The sequence below is a fragment of the Chrysochloris asiatica genome, unplaced genomic scaffold (assembly GCF_000296735.1).
Source record: "Chrysochloris asiatica unplaced genomic scaffold, ChrAsi1.0 scaffold00017, whole genome shotgun sequence".
In the NCBI taxonomy this organism is placed as follows: Eukaryota; Metazoa; Chordata; class Mammalia; order Afrosoricida; family Chrysochloridae; genus Chrysochloris; species Chrysochloris asiatica.
In genome coordinates, this window is record NW_006408535.1 from 32,192,247 (window position 1) to 32,197,968 (window position 5,722).

General features: G+C 43.2%; 1 pseudogene; it reads left to right on the plus strand.

The window, feature by feature from the left end:
* The first annotated feature begins 3,145 nt into the window (after positions 1-3,145).
* Positions 3,146-4,548, plus strand: LOC102830419 (annotated as a pseudogene).
* The last annotated feature ends 1,174 nt before the right edge of the window (positions 4,549-5,722 follow it).

Consider the following 5,722-nt stretch of genomic DNA (forward strand, 5'->3'; position numbering starts at 1 on the left):
ACCACCCGAGTCTCTGTTCCTCTGTGTTTATCTTCTTTCACACTGTAATTGTTTTCATCATAGACTGACCTCCCAGATCCTCTGTTCTTATCATTGACTCTTCCCACAAAAGTGAATGAAAACACTCTTGCTTTGAACTCTTTAGCGCCAGAAGTCTTTGTTGTCCAATGTGAATGTCTTGTTTATTTGCTTATACAAGCATTTCCTGCTAACAGGAGGGTGGGGTCCCAGGTTCGATGTTGTATCCCCAGAGACTAGCATAGCCCCTGGCACTTGGGCAAGCACTCATCACCACCCCACCTGGTCCTGTACTTAGGTAATTACCTTATTATCTTTATGCTGCCAAGGACAGGAAATTTGTATCTGTGAAATTTCCTCTGCTTCAGTCTGGCAAAAACTTTTTAGTTTTTGATTCTATCATCCATGCTATTTGCTTTCTCTTGTCATGTATTCACGTTACACAATTTCAGCTCTACATCTAAGTCATTTGTGAACATGATGACAAGATAGACCTGAGGAGGCAGCTCTGTGTCACAGTCTCATAACTTTTGGCTTTGTTAGTTGTAATATCTCTTCATTGTATTGAGAGATGCTATAAAGTGCTCTGGTGAAGTCAATATGCAAAATATTTCCTGTATTTCCTGAATCACCCTCATCAGGGCAGGAGATGAGATTAGCCTAACATGCTTTCTATGTGAATTCATGCTTAGGGTTGTTTGTTATCACTTTCATATCAAGGCCAAATAGCAAGTCATAACTTTAGAAGTCCTGCCTGGACTCCATCTATTATGCCAGGACTCTACATACCTCTTTTGCTTGCACATAATCTGGCTCTTTAACATGCAAAAACACCCAGATATTCCATCCTGGCCCTTACAAGAATTTTAGGGGATCATGCCAGACTTTGATTTTTGCCCCCTCCACCCCCCCTTTTTTTTTGGCCACTTTGGTCTTTCGTCTCCAATTTTCTTACATTTATTGTCATCTTTCTAGCTGTGGCTATTTCACAACATACTTGCATTAAAAAATTTGACTCAGGTGTCCTTCAATTTAGAAGCTTTCACATTGACTTGCCCACTGAAATGATTTTTGTGTTTTCTTTCTTTCATGGTAAATTGAGTGAAGGTTTACAGAGCATATCAACAAATCAAACACTTTGTTTCATCTCAATGATTGTAATTCCTTCCATGTAATTACAGGTATCCCATTTCACTGTCATTTCTATTTCCATTCTACCTTCCTTCCTAACTTCTCTGAAGCTTGTCCCCAGGTAAATGTTACCCTTGAATGGTGAACATACCTCACTAGTATTGTCCTCCCTGTATGCCTAACTACCACTTGTTTGAAAATTGGTCTGTGAGGGTGAATTCCATTCCAGGCCTGAAGGATAGCCAAGCATCATTGTCTCGGGTTCCTCCACTCTCCGTCTGACCAGTAAGTCTGGATTTCTACAACTTTGAGTTTTGTTCCACATTGTTTCCCACTCTATCCAGGACCTTCTAATGTGATCCCTTCTGGAGTGTTTGGTAGTGGTAACCAGGCATCATCTAGTTCCTAGCAGATCAGTTTTTCATTCAACAATTCACACATTCTGTTTCACGTCATTGATTGCAATCCCCACAATGTAGTCACAATTCCATTTCTGCTCTGTATTTTCTGTTTCCATTCCTCCTTCTTTCCTAACTCTTCTGTACTTCGTCCTTGGGTAAATGCTGTTTTTTTATTTATTTTTATTTTTTATAAGACCTTTTGAAAAATACCTCAAAATTAAAGAAAAGTTGCAAGCATAGTTTCAAAGCCTGCCCCCCTTTTTCTTTTCTTGAATTAGTTGAAACAGAAACCAGATTACAGACATGATTGCAATGGAAAGTATAATTAATACTATGTGCTGCCTAGAAATTCCGGGGAGCCCTGATGTGGTGCTGTGGGCTAATATGTCAGACTGCAAAATTGTTTGAACTGCAAGATTGGTAGTTCAAGCTCACCAGCTGCTCCTTGGAAACCCTATTGTTGTTGTTGTTGTTAAGTCCCATTGAGTCGGTTCTGACCCTATACTGGGTCCCAATTGACTGGATGGCACTTAACAACAACAAGGAAACATTCTGGAGGACTTTGAATGGCTTAATTGCAAATTATCCTTTCCACTGTATTCCCATTGTAGTCGTGATTAAGTTCCCTCGCGAAACAACCCTCCTTATCCCAGGGACCAGGCACAGTGCCTTTTATCCCGGAATATGGAGCTTCAGTTCTCTGACAAAATGCAGAATGCAGATTTATTCAAACAAGTCATTCTCCGTTCTCCCATGGAAACCAGGAGTCCTACCTCCTCTTGTTTCTACAAAGTCTGCTTCTGGTAGCCTGGAGAGATAGAGCAGCTGTGGGCTCTGCACCCATGGATCCAGTAAAACTGAAAGCTGGACAGTAAATAAGGAAGATCGTAGAAGAATTGATGTTACAGTGTTGAGTTACCGTGTTGGAGGAGAATATTGAAAGTGCCATAAGAATCAATGGATCTGTTTTGGAAGAAGTGCACCTTGGAGGCCAAGGTGGCCAAATTTCGTTTCTCATATTTTGGGCATATTGTCAGGAGGGACCAGTCACTGGAGAGGATATCATGTTTGGTAAGGTGGAGGGTCAGAGATAAAGAAGAAGACCCCCAACGAGATGGATTGGCCAAGTGGCAGCATCGATGGACTCAAGCGTGGCAACAGTAGTGAGGGTGGCCCAGGATCGGGCAATGTTTCATTCTGCTGAGCATAAGATCACTATGAGTGGGTACCGACTTGATGGCACCTAACAACAACATGGGCAAGAGACTAGGTTGCAGAATGTGCCCTCTGGGCATTCACAGACTGCCTAAAAGAGCTTTGTAACATTTGCCTGAGCAGAGCAGAGCAGAGGCGGGATCACAAGACTTTGAGAAGCTGAAGACAAGAGTGAGGCATGCCTGCAGTATGGCAGACAAGAGGCATTTCTGACTGAAAAACTGCTGCATCCTGAGTTGGGTTTGATCCTGGATTGTAACCTGTTCACTTCTCTAATAAACCCTGTAATTGTGAGTTATGAATTCTGGTGGCCATTGCGATAGGTTGTTGAACGCAGATGTGAAGCAGAGAGTGCTGTGGGAGGGATGTTTGGTGTCAGAATGGGGTGAGGAAGGTTGTACGGTGAAGGCATGTCTGACCTTCACTTCATAGGAACTGACCTTAGGCTGATTTTGAGTTTGATTCTCTTTACCCTGTTGTGAAGTCAGAGAAGTCAGACATGGCCCCCACATGGTTTTTGCAATCTCTAGTATAGTTTTAAGGAGCTCTGGTAGCGTAGTGGTTACAAATCGGGCTGTGAAACTTAAGGTCAGAGGTTTGAAACTACCAGCCACTCCGTGGGAGAAAGATGAGGCTTTCTACTTCCGTAAGGATTTACACCCTCGGAAACCCTGTACAGGGTTGCTATGGGTCGGAACCGACTTGACGGCACTTAACAACAAGTATAATTTTGAACCTCGCCAAGAAGTATTTTCTTACAGCCAGTGGGGATGGCTGCCTTGGCATGTTCAACATCAAATGGTGTCAGTTTGAACTGCTATCAGAATTTTTTCAGTCTGGGGACCTGACTTTGGTCACCCTCATGAAGTGTGGGAAGAAGGTAGCCTGTGGCTTCAGTGAAGGTACCATCTACTTCAACTGGAACAGCTTTGGGCCCAGGAGTGATTGCTTTGCCCTGAGAGCCGAGTCCATCAATTGCATGCATGGTTTCTGTCACTAAGAGTCTTCTGTGCATGGCTCCACTGATGAAATCATCAGGGCTGTGAACATACTGTCAAACTGAGTTGTGGGCAGTGTGGAACCACACTCTGGTGTGAGAAATGTTGTCTATACTGAAAAACACTCAAGTAATCCAATCTGTACTAATTTTAGCAAGTGTGAAGTTTTCTTTATTCGATTTTGCAAAATTGGACGCCTGACCCAGTAGACACAGGCAGACTTGCCACATGGCCTGCCACTAACGGTTTTTATACATGTCTCCAAAAAACCCCCCTTCCAGTTCCAGTTCCCCATATATAATTCTTAGCATGTCCCATTTTCCCTCCCCCCCAGGGAAGCCACAATGGCTTGCCCATTTTCTTAATGGCTGTATTCTTACTTAAATTTCCTAGTTCTAGAACAGCCAGGTTACATATCCCTCCCTGTATGTAAATCAACAATCTGTTTACCAGGCCTAGCAATCTTGTGAATTCCTGAAGATGGACCCTGTCCACAAGAGTTCTTTCTCACACTGGGGAGCCTGTGGAGGAGCTGGCCTTCTCTCTCTGTGGCTGCTTCCTGGCCAGCAGTGGCCATGACCAATGTCTCAAATTCTGAGACATGGCCCAGCTGCATGCAGACTGTGGTAGTAGATGACTACTATCAAAGCAAGAAAAAGGGAGGACTGCTGTGCACCCTGAGCAGCAAGGCCTGGAACACCAATGACTTATGTGCAGGGCTGAGGGAGATGGAGAAGAACTCCATGACACTTGGAGAAGAGGAGAGTGAGTGGGACAGTGACTGAGGGGATGAGCAGACTCTCAGGTTAGGCCTCACTCACTGCAAAGTCCTGATTCCTGGGCTAGATCCTGAAAGGCTATGCATTGATTATATCTTCATGCAGTTGGTCCTTGGGTGGTGCAAATGGTTTGCACTAAACTTCTAACCTAAAGGTTAGCAGTTCACCCCTGCTCAGTGGTGCTGTGGAAGAAAGTCCTGGAAATCTGACTGTAAGATTACAGCCAATAAAACCCTGTGGAGCAGCTACTCTGAGAGACACGCGGTCACCATGAGTCAGAGTGGACTCAAAGACATTTTTTTAAAATTGTGTTGCTCAGAAAGATACCTGGGGCAGTGCTGTGGGGAAGAGCCCTTGTTCTGTGTATCAGCATGAGGAAGACAAGCTCTCAGCTGGAGCAAAACAGCACAGACACAGATGTGTATCACCAGGTGTTTAATAGAAAACCAGCATAGGAAAACTTGAAACTACACATAAATCAAAACCCGAATGCCAGGTTGTGGGGGCAAAGCGCAGATTTTCTGATCCTTTTTCTTAGTCAGTCTCTAAATAAAAACTAACCAAAATGACTGATTGAAAAAAAGGAGGATAAGAACGAAAGTTAGGTGGGTAAGATACCAACAGGCCCAGTCACACTCCTTGGATGTGGGCTGGTTACAAGATGGAGCTGGATTTTAGTGTTCTTTCTGAACATTGGACCTCTAAGGGCCCATCTCTAGTCTTCTAAAATCTTTCCCTTTTTCCATAAAAAATTGGCTACAGCAGTTGCAGAACTTTAGGAATTAAAGGTTCTTGCCATTGATTATAAGATACATCATTGTTTTATATACCATTAAGAAAGAAAAGCAATACTTTCAATTCAACTATGACATGCCGTTAATGAATGAAAGTTCCATAGCTCAGGGTTTAGAGCACTGCTCTTGTAAACCAGGGGTCTTGAGTCCAAATGATGCTGGTGTCTGGTTCTATTTTTTTGAGTTCTGGTATGGCGCTATAGGTTAAGCTCTGGACTGTTAACCACAAGGCTGGAGGTTCAAACCCAGGGTTTCTATGAGTCAGCGCTGACTCCACTGTACTTAATAACAGCAGCCTGCCATTAATTGTATGATGCACGTCAATCTCAAAAATGTTAAATTTAAAGGAATTTGTATTTTAATATAGACATCAAGAACATCATACA